The 16,847-nt window shown below is 41.9% G+C and overlaps 1 long non-coding RNA gene across 2 annotated transcripts; it reads right to left on the bottom strand.

Moving 5' to 3' along the window:
* Positions 1-248: 248 nt before the first annotated feature.
* On the bottom strand, positions 249-5,194 carry LOC121658144. Of its 2 annotated transcripts, none has more exons than XR_006013848.1 (4): positions 4,788-5,194; positions 3,601-4,004; positions 2,457-2,601; positions 249-1,649 (listed from the first exon to the last, which is right to left on the bottom strand). It is a non-coding gene; the product is annotated as an uncharacterized LOC121658144 (long non-coding RNA). The 2 variants fall into 2 exon arrangements; XR_006013849.1 differs by having other exon boundaries at positions 3,601-3,775; positions 4,788-5,184.
* Positions 5,195-16,847: the final 11,653 nt, after the last annotated feature.

Genomic DNA, 16,847 nt, shown 5'->3' with positions numbered 1-16,847 from the left:
ACCTAACAAGGAATATGAAGAACACTTGAAGGAGCTGAAATGGCCGGGCCATGGATGGCGTGTAGCAGCCCCACTGAGATATCTGGTTTCTGTTATGTGTTTCTTTTCCTTGCATTATCTGTATTAGAACTTATAAAATGGATGATTTGTATCAGCTGTCCTGCTTTGTTGTTATTGCCATGTTCTGCTAAAATGATAACGAAGCGCTTGTTCCAAATCTTCCCCTCCCACAAAATATCCCAGCTATGTGAAATGAAAGATGCCATTTTATTACAGGGCTGTGTAAGAGGCAAAATGAAGGGTCTCTGAGAAGCATGACTCCAGGGAAGTGGAGAAAAAAATTGGTGGAGATGACGGTCACAGGAAATGCAAAAAGCAAAAGCTGTTATGAGCTTTGAAATTATTATAATGTCATTTTGCAACCATAGTCAGGAACTTCATACCTTCCCTCCATTGCATCATAACCCAGGACACTTGGATTTGATAGGACAATTCCCAACTTCCATACAGTATTTCACATTAAAACATTTTTGGGAAACACATTATTTGCTCTATGGATATGGAAGCACATAATAAATCTGAATTTCCAGGTGCTGGGAAAAATTAAACCATGAATGTATCTAATTTCATGAGGTCATTGAGGGTGAGGTATTTTTGATCTGCTCACTTTCATGGGTGTTCCTGATCCTTCCTTGGTGAGCCTTGGCTGAGATACAAGCATGGCCAAGTGACTGCCATTGTGCATTGCTAAACAGTAACTTCCTCGTTTATGAATTGTGAATTCTTTTCTGCACCATCTGGTGATGAGGTTTTTCAGGAGAAAGACAGCAGAGCCTGCATTTGTGTGTCTGTGAGATGAAAAACCTCTTGAGATCAACAACCACTGCAGCAGCTCCTGTGGGAATACGTTGTCACAGATCATGTCCTGATTCCAATGAAAACTGCAGCCAAATCATAAATTTATATGTGACTTCACTCTGGCTCCTCCAGCAACTTCTGTGGTGTCCTCCTCTTCAGTGAGAGTTTCCATCAAAATCTTTGAGGTAGTTTTATTCCTTCCTCACTTTATTTCTTCTTTCCACCACCTACGTTTTGACGTTGGTACAAGCAAATATAATCTGGGTTTTACAGACTACAAAAGGGAGGCAGAGCTGAAGTGATTTATTGTTAAAGGAACTGAGGTCAGATCCAGACCTACTGCTCATGAGAAGCTGTTAATTCTGTTATTTTGCCCAAAACACTGAGCCAGACCCCTCTTAGCTCTGGTAGTCCTGCTCCAGGACTGCTTTTGGAACGCACTTATCTTTGAAATGCAAATACCGTGACATTTCAGATGAAATCTCATTGAGCAAGTCTACTTTTCAGAGGAAATATTAAGGAACTTAACAACTTAACACTTCAAGAGTGATAAAAACTTATTTGTCTTTTAAACAGAAAAGGGCTGAAAGCCAAATTCTGTAATTGAGAATACTTCCTTAAATATAGAACACTGAATGAGCAGCAAAAGGGTCAATTCATATTTTTATGAAAACAAGCAAAAGCGAATGTTCTGTTCATATTATCGATGCCTGAAGCGTGGGCATCCCATGTCATTCCTGTCTTCAGAGGCAATGTGAACTGCCACATAACTGAGAGAAAAGATGGAATGTCTGGGTGAAAAGAATATACAGAAATTAATTTCAAGACTACAAAAGTAATATTTTTATCATCAGATAAATGACCTAGGTCAGATCTTACAGTGAGTCTACACCAAATTGCATTGGTGGGAGAGAGGGACTTAGTGAATATTATTTTAAGTAGTCTGGCTAAAGAATATCCCCTCACATGTCTTAGCTATGGATTATTAATTATTATTTAAAAATTCAGTAAAGCTTTTTTTCTCCATCTTTAGTTCTCAGCAAAAACGTACCTTATTATAGAACTATTTTTCCCCTCCTGCAAACAGAAGGCAATATATTTTCCAGTTTAATCAGACATTTTCATTTGCATCTAGCTTCCTCTTGAGCATTACTGACTTCAAAGGATTAAAATTCCTAATTCCAGTCCAATAAGAATTTTTTTATTTTCCAGATGATCAGAATAAGGACAAAAACTTTCTCTTTTTGCCCCCTACCCCTCCTTTTCTGCATATTTTAGAAAAGTCTTGCCTTGTAGATAATTTCGAAACACTCATCACAATCTTGTTAGTAGAGCCAAGTGCTAAATGCCCCAATAGACTAAAAATCCAATAAAGGACATGGTTTGTAACTCTTAATTTTTGCAGCCATTGGATAAAACCAATACATCTGTTTATGGTGATTCTTTCTTTGCTGACAACATCAATTTATCCTGTAAATGCCAATGTTCCTAAGCAGCTGTAATTGTGCCCCTCTCCACCTCATTTCAGGAGAGTTGAACCCAAATCTTCCGTTAAAGAAAACTGGGAATTGTTCCTTTGCAGCCATGCTGCTGCCTACCTGCTGAACTGCTGGTCCAAAATGTCCTGGTTTTTCTTGCTAGGCAGAGGAACATGTCAAGGAGTTGGTGGAATTTGAAATGAAAACTGCTTGCATTTCAGCTGGGAATTTATCCGCAAATTTGTCTTTGGCTGTTGATGGACTTCTAGGATTACAAAGACAGAGGCAGAGAGGAGAAACCCTCCTTAATCCTCAATGTAAAGCACAGGTGGAAACTATCCAATAAAATGGGGTTTGGGGGGGGATGGGTTGGAAAACTCTATTCCATCAAATTGTGATTGCTTTTGCATGAACTTTGCACTTAAAGGAAAAAACTATGCTGGGGAGCTTTTTCAAATGCAGGATGCAGTTTCCTGCCAAGGCCAGAAGAAGCAAGGATTGGCATTCCTTCTCTACTGCAGCCCATCCAAGCCACTCGCCAGCCTCATTTCCTAGAGATAAGGGGACTTAGGTTTCAGAATTTCATTCTGTCCTTATTTTTCCTTTGGAAAGAGACAACCAAAATTGGCATCACTTTGGGCTGAAACCAAAGGCAAAGCCTTGATTTCCATGAAGAAACATAATTCCTTTGCAGCTATTCCAGTTTGGAGAGGTGCATGGAAAAACAGGGATTAAACTTTTATGCCAGATCATATGGTTCAAAATAAGGAAGGTTTCGTTCTACCCTTTGCTCTTCCCAGAAAGAATGCCTCCCAGCAAAGTACCCTGTGTTGGAATTTTAGATCAAAACAGTTGCTGTGCATTCAAAGCCTGCATGCTTGCAAACAGAAAGGAGGCCAAAGGAGAAAACTCATTAAGACACAAGTCAGAGCTGGGAGGGAGTGGAATAAAAGCTACTGCGTGAAAATCCATCCCAGAAGATGAGAGTCAAAGGTGAAGGAGAACTTTCTGCAACAGAGCTCATGCATTGACTTGGTCCTCCAACAGTTTTATCTTTACAAAAAACCAGGGCTGCCCTGCAGAGAAGCTGTCCCGTACCCAAAAGGCTGGTAACCCCTTCACACCACCCAGGACCTGAGTTTTGAAGTGTGCAGACTCCTGCACCTCTCAGGAGAGGTGCAGGAGAGGCAGTTTTGGAAAGCAGCAGAAATAAATTGCCTGCTTCAATGCAACAACAGGGAGCGAGGGAAGCAATGGCTATTACCTCAGGTCAGGCTGGCTCCTGGCGTTCCTGCACTTCATAGGGAAAAAGTAGCACCAGATAATTTATTGGCTCTTCCAGGTCACAACAGGAAAGGAGAGGCAGTGCTGGTCCTGCATGGGCAGAGGTTGCTGCTGAGCTCATTGACTTTAGACTGGTTCAGATCTCCTACTTGCTCCTGAGGAAAAGTGTTTTTGTGAGGCATTTTTCTCTTTGGAGCTTAAAGGGAGAAAAATTTTTATATAAAATTGTAACACTCTATGTGACCATCACTCCACATCCAGAGCCTCTGCTGAATCCTTTGCTGTTGCTATTTGAATGTCCGTGTTTCTCTTCTGAGCTTCTTTTTGGAGCTGCTGTAGGATGAAATGGGGCAAGAGCAAACTTGCTCTTGTGAGGAGAAAATCCTGCCAAAATATTTGAATAGAACGAGATGGACATTTCATAGTGCTCTGAACTCCATTTCAAGTGTGCTACACATATTTTATATGAAGATGTAATAATTTGCAAGGCATTGCATGCATGGCAGCTGTCCAGTTAGGAAAATGAAAAATAGCAATGAAGAAATAACTTGGAAACTGTGGGTATGATGGGCCCATAGATGTCTGGCAAACACTTGTCCCCATTGCCCAAACTTCCCAGAGAGGTGCTTATATCCAGTTGCCAACTCTTGGCCACTCTCAACAAGTTTGTTCCCTGGAGCCCTTTTGAGCCCTTTTCTGTTATTTTTTTAAAGACTACTTCTCGTATCATCATTGCCACAGATTTGTTTTCTTTTTTTTCTCCTGCCTATCTTTATTGTGGCCATCAAGCCTCCTACTGGCAGAAGGCTTTCCCTAGATGTCATGCAACAGCTCTTCTGCCCCTCCAAATGCCACCATACCTTCCTGGACAACCCATAAAACTCATTCTTAAATACAGCATAAATTAAGAAACCAACAAGGGATACTACCTCAGGAAAGGACAAGTAACAATAATGTTCAGAGACCTGTTGGGAGGAGCATTATCTACAACCTATTTATATTGAAAAAAAATTTTGACTGCTGCAAACCATTCCACACCTTCCTCTTGTTTTGGCAGTAGAATTTTGGCCACATCCAGTTTTCCAGCAGTATTTCCATTCCCCATCACCACTATGCATGCACGGTAGTGAGTGAACTTTTAAAAGACAAAAATCCCCCAGCACTTACCAAAGAAAAGACGTTTAACAAATGTTTGATGTCCAATGAAGTGGGGACAGCAGCAGTGCAGGCATGTCCCAGCCCAACCTGCCTTTCCAGGAATGCAGGTTTCCTGCAAAATTGCCCTCCCCACCTCAGGGCAACACCTCCAGCACCTCTGCTCCTGCCCTGCTCAGTGGTTATTGTGTGCACAGATGAATGGCACAGCCCCATGCACGGGGATGTTATTGCTGGATAAAGCTAATAAAACATTTGAGTCACTGAGAGAAAGCTTTCCCATCCCACTACACGCCTGATCCTCAGGGTTACCCGCCTTTGCCTCCTCACCTTTGCATTGTATGGTGTTATTCTAACCTCTTTCATCTTTGGCTTTTGGCAGTCTTTTCTGCTTTAAATATATAGTTATCTTAAGTTGAGCAAGATGTTTCAGGCTACAATAACTGGCTGATGTTTTAAATTGAAACCTCCTAATATGCGTTCAATTTACATGTACTAAGGCTCTCATTCAATCTGAAATACCAACCAAGTATAAAATAATAGTGACACTTGACATTTTCACAGGGATTTACAACTTCAAAGGGCTCTACAATATAAACGAACTCTCTCTGTACTTATGAGGTGGGTAAGCAAATACTATTAAGATGGAGAATGAATGAGGAAGGGCTGCAGAGCTTGCCCAAGGCCAGACAAGGAGCTGGTGTCAGGGCTGGGGTCCTGGCTTGCTCTCCTGGACCCAAACAGCCGTTGGCTCTAAAAGCTGCATAACCAACATGGACGAGTCATGCAGGTCTACATCCCAAGCAGATGTATGAGAAATTTAGACATTGGAATTGAATGCAGTCATCCAATCAAACACACCCACTCTTTCTGTCCAGGCTTGGGATCACCTTGAACATGATGGTACTGTGGTTCCTTATTTCTGAGGTACCCTTTCACCATTGATGTAACTTCAGCGCCCAGGCTGGGCACGGGTGGGATGATGGTCATGGGGCAGATCCTGCTTGTGCGAATCTGCGGGCAAATGATAAAGCTGGTAGAAAGTCTGTGCACTGACTGCCTTTAGTAAGAGCCTGTTCATCCATTTGTGAAAGAGTTTTCAGCTTATTTTCTCATTTGCCAGCATGGGCCGGGTCCCTCTCTTGCGACACTGCTCTGTCTTGGGGGAGGAGGTGCCTTTCAAGCAGCGCCTGTGCCAGTAGCCCGAATTAGAAACCTGCACTCTGCTTGATGGATGCAGCTATTGTTAACACAAACAGGCGGGTGGATGTTTCATTAATCACAGCCCATAAACCATTTTGACTAACTGAAAAAATATTTCCTCTGTCTTATTCATGCCATAGTTCCTCTGAGCCTTTTAGCCCATTTGTATGGACTAGAGAATGAGTTGCTACCCGTTATACAGCATGTCCTGCCCTTCCCTTGCTTTGTAAACACGAGCAGCTCCATTCCATGATGTGTTTTGATGAGCTGCCAAGAGCCAGCTAATGTACTGTTTGCTGACAAGTATATGTTATTAATCCAAAAGCACTGAGCTTGTGGGTTGGGACTTTTTTTTTTAAAGAAATATAAAAACTAAATTAAACAAGGGTGTGGATATTCCTGAAATGTAGCTACTGTTCCTTCCATGATGCAGTTGCAAATGTGCAGCTCCTCCAATTTCAGGGAATTATTTAGGGCATTCTACTACTTTAGCACATTTATCTTCCTGCAGAAATCACACAAGCTTTACTGGATGTCCTCTTCTGATGATCATTTCCCTCAATGAATTGGAATTTAAAAACAAATACAGGGGATAAAGCTGTGGCAGCTCTTCCTTGTACACATTGTGCTCCTTCATGCTGCTCCCTAGGACCAGGTGGTGACAACAGGGTGGTGGCAGCTGCTGAGAAACTCCAAGCACAGCATCCATGTGACCCAGCAGGGACTTCACACATCACCCAATGGGTTTCTTTCGGTGTGTTTTTGACAAGACTCCACCTTATAGAGTTCCATGATGTTTTGGGATATACTCAGAAGACCAGCATAGACCCCCAAAGTCTTTGCCACCTGGACAAACCCTATTGCAGGGAGCAGCCCATTAACTGGTTAAAGAGGGGCTTGTAGCTCCAACCAAAGCAAGGACCATTCCCATCCCATCTCCAGAAATGGTTTGTGGGAGGGAGTTTTGTGGAAGAGGAGGAGAAACAGAAGGGGGAGGACATGCTTTGAAAGTCTTCCCAAGCCAGGCATGTTGGGGGTGGGTGTCTCTAACCAGCCACCAGCACACAGGGCTGAGCGCTTGCTGCACCAACAGGTTTGTGCACTGGGACCTCCCACAATGCAGAGCAGAGTGTGCCCCCAGGGCAGATCAATGTTAAGCCTGATGTAAAAAGATGACAACTAAATATGAGCCGTGTAGGCAGAAAACACAGGGGCTTTCATTTCCATGTGCAGGGCACCATTTGCCTTCCAAACTCAACTGACAGCTTTTGAGGCCGTTCTTTCAGGTGACATGGTAATAAAGCTCCTATTTACACTGGCTGTTGACTATCTTAGGTGGAATTATGTATTGAAATAAGTAAATAGCTTCCTATTCAATGTGATCCATATACAGCTTTGGGCCACAGTACAATGCAAAGCTCCTGTATAGACAAGACCCCTGTTTGTTGTGTGCTTTTCTAGGTCACTTAGCACTTTGCTCCAAAAACGTGCTTTTTAGGAGCTAGACTCCTGGTGTGCATGGTCTTTCCCTTGTGCAGAGTAATTCACCCTTAAAAACTAGCAAAGCTATGATTACTTTTTAATTTGCATTGTAAACACATTACAGATGAGCTGAGCAAACCAGGACAACTCAGGATGCCTTTTTACATACCTGAATATGAGGCTTGTGTGGTTTATTTTGTTAGTAACCATTTATCTCATGAGTTTTGGGACTGCTGAAAAAAGTATTGGAAAAAGGGTCTCGAGATAATTGCATTTCAGATGGTGCAATTGCTGAACCTTACATGTGTACATAGCTTTTTCATAGCTCTGGTTTGTGTCAGTCAAACTGGTAGAGGGGGACAGAGCCCATTTCTTTTTTTAGGACAGTATTTTTCTGGGGTCTTGGAAGCCATTTTTGGCACATTTAATTCAGTTGAAAATGTGTAATTAAAAATTCCTTAGAAACTCAACACAGCAAACTCCAAGAGCAATTGTCAACAACATGAAAAAAAAAAAAGTTTAATTTTTTTTTCTTAAAACGCTCAGAGTTCTCAAAATTTAATGTATTTTTTAAATAAATACCCCACTGTGATGGTGCTCAAGGATTTCTGAACTGCTCTCAAATTGCAAGGAAGAAATCAGGAAAAATAAAGAAACATGAAGTGAAGTGAATTGATGGCCATTGTGGATATTTCAAGGTACACAACATGCTTATGAGCATTTCATCCTCTGGTTTTATCGCTTGGAAAGATGTTTCAGTCCAATTCCTGCTGACTTTTCTGTTGGATGAAGCCATCTTTCTCTTTTGATTCTCAAGGGATTGTGGAAAGACAGTGTCCTACCTCAGCTGGCAAATTATCCAGGGTATTTTGAGTCCATTGAGTAGAATCCTGGTTGGTCATTGTTTTGAGAAGCTAAAAGAGATGCAATGTTGTGGTTTTCCATATACATGGACAAGCTTTTGTACTCTAGGCCAGAAGAATTTACTTTCCATCATTGATAGACACTTTCACTTCCATCTCTGCTGACTTCTTTCTCTAGTATTTCTCTAGCAGATGCTAAAATCACTGCTTTGCAAAAATCATTGTCCGGTGAACAAGCCAGGTATTGATGCCACTTTTTGAGGCTTTTTGAGAGACCCAAGGTGCCACTGCAGGTTCATAGCTGAGGGGCATAGCAAGCAGAGGAATCCAGGTCTTCAAGGGCTCTTCCAGGATTGTGTCCTACTATCACTGCTGCGAGAATCTTCCCCATCTCAGAAATTTGTGTTTCTCTGCAAGGAAGATCATACGTACATGCCAGACACATCATGAGTGCACAAACATCTCTGCTGGAAGACAATAAACATTATCTTGTGTTGCTGGAGAGTAAAAGAGAAGTAAGGAAAGGTGTAGCAGCTCTCCAGAGTGCAAAGTGACCTACAGCCCCTCAGTGGGAAGCATGAAGTTATGTAGCTCATTAAACCTTAAAAAAGCAAGGAGAGAAGCTGCTTCCAATTATCAGGATGAAAATTAATGAAATAAAAACTACAGACAGGCTGCAGAATTATGCAATAAAAAGGGCTTTGCTGGCATTAACAAGGCGATGTGTAATATTTGTGTGGTTCTAGCTCAGCCTTGGCTTGAACACATGGTGATTCTGCACATAAAATGTATCCAAATTAATGAATTAAAAATCCTTGATAATCCCATACAATTTTCTGTTCATAGTAAAGTATTATTACTTGGGAAATCTCCTCAAAAAAGGAAAATTAGGTTGTGATCTGTTGTCTGAGAAAAAAACCTCTTTGTTAGTATAAAAGAGTCATGTGCTAGGATGACTGGCCAGAGTAATGGAAAAGCCCAACTGCTGTCTTCTTATAGGGAATGAAGGTCCAGTATAGCAAGAACTGTGTAAGATGGGGTCCAGAGGAGACCTACACTTTGGGGCACATGGGACCCAAGCAAAGAGAGGGTGGAAGTGAACATGCATGAGAAAAACTGCCATTAAGTGCAGGAACAGTCTTATTAAAAGACTTCACATCATCCCACAAAGAATATCTTCCACGAGGTTAGCTCTGCCTTAGGATCCAAAGAGTGTTGCCATACTAGTCCACATCTAAAATCCATCCAGGGCATTCAACCAGAGTTAATAGTCTTCAGCCCTTAGATGCAAAATTCAATGAGCTTGATGCAGAAAATGCTGCTTTTTCCTTGAAAAAGCCTTGGCCACTCCTTCTTTTTGCTGTCCTTCTCCCAGCTTGTATGAAAGAACACAATTGCCTTTCTAGGCAGCTGCATGAAAATGTGTTCCTCTGCTTTGCCAACTCCATAAATGTAACCTTTCTTTCTGTTGTAGTCATGTCTGTCTGCAGTGGGATAGATGTATGACCCAAAAAGTGTTCACCAAGGGCTGAGGAGCCCATAGGCCTGGCCAGCAAGGTACAGTGAAAGTAATATATCTGAAAATGTGTTAGTGAGATTGCTGTGCCCCTAAATGTAGATTCAGAACCTCCAGCGAGGGGAAAATGTTGCAAGCTAAACATTGATACTATTGAAAAAAAAGGGAAATCATTTGCTCAGACATAAGTTAGTTTCTACAAGACACATTTATCATGGCATGGAATGTTTTAATGAGAAGAGGAGGTCCCACAACCATAGGATACATTTTGCATCACAATGTTTGACATATAAATAACATTTGGGTGAAATTTTCAACCCTGCGACATTTAGCACTTAGCTGGGGATTTGGAAGGAATTTAAGGAGAGGGATGTGTAAATTGGTTTTTCAGTGAAATCCTGACTGCTCTGAAGTCTGACGTCAGGTTTACACACAGGAGCTGTGGTGGGATGTTGCTGCGGGGCAGGGGAGGGCTGAGACCTGAGCCTGAAAGGCTCACAGAAGTGATGTTTGTGGAGAGCGGCTCTCCCTCTCTGCCTCCTTCATGCAAAGCCCTTTCTAAGCCCGCTTCAGGGGATAAGAGAGATGACAGGACTACAATTTCTGAAATATTGTTTCTCTTTCACCCCCTGCTACCACAAAGTCCTGTATTTCACATACTTCTAAACTGTCCGAATTATTATCAATTCTTGGTATAGGAATCTACTGCAGGATCCCTGAGTGAAGCTGATACATCAGTCCCAGTTAAAGCTGATAATCAGACTGGGTGGTGAGGTCAGAGAGAGTTGGCATCAAGTGATTCAAAAAGGGCAAACAGTAGGATTTTTCCTACTTCCTATGGCTATTAGCAGTGAACTTAACATCGTCTAAGAAAATATCAAGTCATGAGCTGGGTACTTACCTGAGAATATTTTATTTCTAGCCTGCGCTTCTGCCAGGAACAACTTCTTTTTTTCTTGTTACCTTGTTCTTGAAAGATGACAACAGCAATCCCCAAAACTCTTCCTCCTGGTCTGGTGAAATGCATCTGTATAGGAAGTGGTGTGGGAAAATAGAAAGAATTATAATTGTATTATGTTGTTCTGATTGGCCATTCACTGAGAAATTATAAACATAACAGAAGGTCAAGGAATTTGAATTTGGATTTTAACAATGCAGATTTTAATAGTTGTGACAATGGGTGTTTTGTAGACATATGAGCTATGGATTTATGGTCTTGCACTGTTTTTCACACCAAGCACAGCTACAGAGGGGGATACTGAGCACTGGCATTGGGGAGAGCCTTTGGCTGGGAACGATGGTTGAGTATTTCAGATCAGAAACCACATTTTCAAGATCTGAGCCTCCCTTCCCACCTCCTTTTCTGCAAGTATGGCAGAAGCAGTGTGCTAATTTCCACAGGTATGGCCACCTCTGCCTGAAGGTCCCGGAAGAGTTCCTGCCCTTCCTCTCCCAGATCAGTGCTGGGGTCTCTCTTCCAGTTATCTGCTGACTTTGCTGGTGTGACGTCCTCAGCACCCAATGAGGACATGGTCTTTTGTTCAAAGAAAAATATCCTTGATTGCATCACCCCAAGAGAAATCGTACTCGATGGGATGCTGCTTCTGGCAGAGCCTGTGGGATAAGCAGCAGAGTGCTGATCCTCCTTCTGCTCTCAGTAGTTTTCCCCAGCTGTCTTTCACAGAGGAACCCTTCCCACCCCTCCAGTGCCCATAAAGAGAAAATAGTGTCAGAAAGAAAGCTGGGAATTGCAAGTGTTTGGGTATTTAGTGGCCAAAAACTGAGGGGAGAGATGGAAAAAACCTGGGACATTTCTGGGACAAGTTTTTAAACCATGTGCCTGCCACACTGGCTCTGAAGAATATGAACTATTATTTGGGTGTGTAACATAAGCATTTTTCTCTAGGAAGCTCAAGAAGCCTGCAGTGGTTATTTGAAGTTTCTAAACCCATGGTGAAAAGGAAAGCATGTTCATACAGCTTATTTCATTAATTATGCTTTTTAAGAAACCTAGTGCTGTATCAGGTTGGGAAATGGGCATGCAGCATCCCCCCCCAAGTATTTTAGTCTCAACCACAGAAGTTTTCTGAGTTATCTTTCATGTAAAATTTGCTTATTTGTGTAATGCTAAGAAGAAAAAAAATATATTTCAACTAATAAGAAGAAAAACAAGAAATCTGGTGACAAAGAGGGTACAAAGACTACTTCAGGGGTTTTTTTTACACTCCCTAGAACTAAGTCCTGGGTATTTTATCCAGGTTTTTCCTTCCTCTTTACATTTTGCCATGACATTTCAAAGCCAGCAGTTGAAGAATTGCTGCAGATAAAAACATGAACATTTTATTCAAGAGCAATATCCTCAACAGCACAGTATTTGATGGAAAATTGCAGTATTCAGTTTTGATGTATATAAATTAAAGGAAGGAGAAGCAAAGTGTCCTCTTGCCTGTGTTGATTGAATAATTTTTAGCAGTTTGGGGCACAAAAAGGAATACTGATGTTTGATCTTGAATTTGTTGTGGATTTCCACAAAAAAAGGTTATGTTTAAACAGTGTAAATGTCTCATCTTTCTAGGAAAAGCTGTTTTCACCTAATTCATAACATATTTGTAGTTCTTATGTTGGTAATGAACTGCATTGATTTTGCTGTGTAAGTAATAAATTCACTGACTAAGTTTTGCAAAAATAGCAGCTTGGCCAAATTTGCAAGATCTTGGGAAAGTCATGAAAACCATCAATCATGGCATTCAAAAGTTTACAAAGCACAACTTTGTTTTACACAAGTGCTGTTGTAATAACTTATAAATTTCATTTAGCATTTCTTTTACTTAATAAGTATATAATTCATACAGAACAGAAATTAAGTTGTACAACACTTGGTTTCAATTTTGCGGTTCCTATTAGGGGATTTTAATGTTCTCTTATTATTGCTGCAGAGCTTTTTCTCTGCTATTGGGCCTTATCATCCATGTGTTGGCCAGCTTAGATGAAAAGCCACATTGCATGTGCTAAACCTTCATACTAATGCCACCGAATGAATCAATTCCTACTCTCTGACTTCTGAACCTACCCTAAGGTGAAGGAAACACGATCCACTGAGGATCACCTTGCAATTAAAACAATTCTCTATGAATCAGCATGACAATGCAGGTGCTAAGCAAGCATCTGTTCAATTAAGTTGGTTTAGCAGTTTTGGGGCAAGTCTATTTTGCTTTTTTTTCACATCATTAAGCTTACCTTAATGCTAGGAGCAAACAATAGCTCATTAGCGGATTAGGTGTAATTACCAACAGCAGTCATTATTCCTGAAGCTTAATGGGCCAATTTGCTGCTGTAATAGTACCCCAGTATTGTGGTGCGCCGGCAGAAAAGCCAGTGGTGCTGGAATGAGCCATTGCCTTGAAGGCCCTGGAAATGGCTGAGTAATCCCAGCCCTTCTCAGGACAGCCTCACATGGGATGGATGGAGACCTGCTGCCAGCTGGGGGGTCTCATCACATCCCAGGCTTGCATTCAAGCTGAAGTGCATCCACTTGATACCGGGTTTGCTGTCCATAGAAGTTCCCAAGAGGAAAGGGGGGAATTCTATCAGCTGTGTTGGGACTGCCCCACCTGGATTCTTCTTTTGTTGCTAATGTATTTATAGAAACATTTTTAATTGTCTTTTACTGCAGTAGCCAGATTAAGTTTTTGTTGTGCTTTGGCCTTTCTAATTTTTTCCCTGCATAACTTCATGATGTCCTTGTAGTCCTCCTGAGTTGCCTTCCCCTTCTTCCCAAGGTCATAAACTCTTCTTTTTTCTTTCACTGAATTCCACCTCTCTGTTCAGCCAGGCTGGTATTCTTCCCTGCTGGCTCATCTTTTGGCACATGGGAACGACCAGAATGAAGACAAAACCTTGTTTCTGAGCTGCAAATCTGGTACTGTAGGAATAAGGATGAACGACTCAGCTTAATCTTCAGATTTCTCAGGAAGCTTGGGCTGCCTGGGGGACTCAACATCTCCATACTCTGCGCAGTCCCCAGGCAGAGGTTGAGCAGAGAAATCAGGGACCCGAGTGCAGAGGACTGAGGGACCATTAGTGAAGTCCAAGTGTGCATAATTGTAGTCCTGTTTGCAAGCAGAGCCAAATGATAATGGCAGCTATGTTTTTATATTTAGCATTATATTTTCAGTCAGTCTTTTCTACCTAGAGTGCCATATTGTTTTTCTGCTTTCAGGAAGGGGATTAAGAAAGCAAAAAAAAAAAAGACATAATGCTATAGTGGAGTTAAGTGCCACTTCTTCAGGCTCCTGTCAAATCTTGTAATTTGAAATAATTACCAGTGTCAGGTTTGGGGAAGGAGTTTGATGTAAATTGCCTCAACCTGCACTCATCCTGTGAGAAAAGAAAACCAGTATGTTACAGGGTAAAGGACTGAATAGGCATCACCACAAAAATCACTGTTTAAACAGCCTCACTTTAATAAACATGACTGTATTTTACCTGCATTTTTCTTCATGTCATTCAGACCTGGGCAAATCCTGCTCATGCTGTGACCAATGGTGATTTCTCATTTATTTTAATAGCTCAGCCTACAGACTCCTGCTTAGCAGGAGTCTGGTGGGTTGCTGAGCATTGTGTTCATTACTATATATGATCCATTAAAAAGCAGGGAAAAGCTAACCAGACTTGTTTGTACCTCCATGCAGGGGAAAGACCAACCATCTTCTGCAAGCATCCTCAGAAGAGGTTTGAGGGGCCCTGTCTGGGTTATGTCCAACTCTGCAGTCCAGCCTCAGTGTCCTGACAAGCCCCAGCAGTGATAACCATGTTTTCTCTGTATTACAAGTGAGGATGGTGGCAGTTTTGTGAGGGAAATTTTTCCCTTTGGTCTGAGGTCTGTAGTTATTGTGGAGCAAGAGGACATGCCCAGGCTGGAGAGGGAAATGAGCCATTCTGACTTTGGCCTGCTGTCATCTCCCATCCAGTTACTTTCTTGCATCTGCAACTCATCTAAATTTTTAATTTAAATTTTTTTTTTGATGGGGAAAATAATGTCATTCTCAGAAGCATTTGTATACTTTTAGTGAATAGAATCCAAAACCTAAACCCCATAAAAAACTTGAAAATAATCAACTCACTCTTTTGGATCACATCTCAGAAAGCAGTGGCTTTTTTTCTTTCCATTTTGTGAGCATAAAAAAACACACCTCATTTTTTCCCTCTTTGCAATTTTTTTTGAGTTATGGGAGCAGTTTCTGTCTATGAATTGAAATAAATCACCACCATAAAAATCACAGCATATTGCTTTCTTCACGTCTTGGAAAATGACCTCCAGATCCCTCACTGTCATGCATTGCCATGACAGGAGACCAAGTAGCTGCTTTTGAGATAGGAATTTTGTGTAAATATATCCAAAAATTGCTGTCCTGTTGTCATCCCTAAGTCCTGGGAGACACCAGGGAGCATTAGTGGTCCCAAGAGTTTCCGCCCTCAGTGTGCTGTGTGGGGATGGCTGATCCTGGTCCATCCCCAGCTGAGCACCGCTGTCCCTGCACCCAGGGATGCTGGTGCCTCACAGCTGATGCCAACCACAGCAGCCTCAGTGTGACCTGACTTATGGAAACGACATCTGCATTGGGCATTGCTTTCAATCCTGGCACTAACAGATCCAACAGGATGCCTGAGCCATGCACTGGCTGAAATGAGAGCCAAAACACTGCTGGACATCCACAGCTAGTGAGTTGGATTTCAAGGGGAGACCGCCTGGGACAAGCTCAGGGTGTGTATCTGAAGGTGAGTCAGAGAAGCCCTGCAGTCACTGCAGCAGGTCTTAACCTGCAGGTGGTAAATGACGTCACCAGTCACATGTGGAGAAATGTTACTGATTCCATGAAACCTGTTGCTCTGAGAGGCTCCTAGATTTCAGCATACCTTTGTGATGAGGTAGAAATGGTGGCCAGTCAGAGTCATGAGCTAGACGTGCTTTCACCAGCAGCTCTCACAATTATCTTCTACTCTGTTGCCAGTACTCAATTCCCATCTCAACTCTAAACATTAATGACTACTGCAGAGTCTGTGCAAAAAAAGAGTCCTTGAAGTGACTTGAAGTCATAGAAATTACAGAGACACACGAAGAATATTCAGATGTTTTTACTCTGGGAGGCACAATCCTTTTTTTAGAGTGTTGGTGGCATTGGTGAGAGCCTGTGATCATAACAGCGCCCATCTCAATATTCCTGGGCTCTCTCTGGTTATCTCTGCTCTTGCCAAAATGTCTTGCCGGGTCAGCAAGTTGGAGACATAGAAAGGGAAGGAAAGAATTACTGCCATTTCTTTGAAATGAATTGGGTTCCTGTGTGTGGGTGTGAGTGCCAGGTTTGCCAAGGATCTGAGAAGGACCTGGCACTTGTGCTCAAATCTGTGATCCCTCCAAGGTCTGTTGCACTACAGCCAATCCCCGAATGCTCTGGACAACCTATACAAAGGATGTCCATGATATCCTGCTTCCTGGCAGGAGCAGTGGTGTATGGAACGGAGAGAAAGTCACACAGCATGGGGCTGCTCTAAAGTCTTGTGGAATTTAATAGGCAGTAAAACCAGGTTTGACAGAATACATATTCACAGATTATTTGATTCTGTCATATTGCAATTACTATGAGTTGTATTACAGCAACATTGAGGGGCTCAGCTGAAATCCTGCTGTTTGTGCATTGCCTAAATATAACAGGAAAAGTTGGTTTTACTCTACAGTTGGTAACTTAAACTGAAAAAAGCTACAGTGGGAATCTGAGGCTCAGAGCAATTGACCCAAACTAATAGGAAATTAATAGGAAATCTTGGGAACCCAAGCCAGACCTATGCAGTTCCTGTTTATCATTATGCTGCTCTTCAGCTGAACTTCCTCACAGCTGTGAACAGACAGCTCTGGCCTTCTGTACAATGCTATAGAACTATTCAAAGAACAGGAAAGAAGCGAGGTTTCCCATTTACTGTTCCATTTTTTTCCTAAAACGTAGGAAATCT

This window comes from Corvus kubaryi, unplaced genomic scaffold (assembly GCF_017639235.1).
Source record: "Corvus kubaryi isolate FWS band 111438036 unplaced genomic scaffold, C.kubaryi_AGA036_p1.0 split2-37374, whole genome shotgun sequence".
Lineage (NCBI taxonomy): Eukaryota > Metazoa > Chordata > Aves > Passeriformes > Corvidae > Corvus > Corvus kubaryi.
This window is presented reverse-complemented; position numbering and strand designations above follow the sequence as displayed.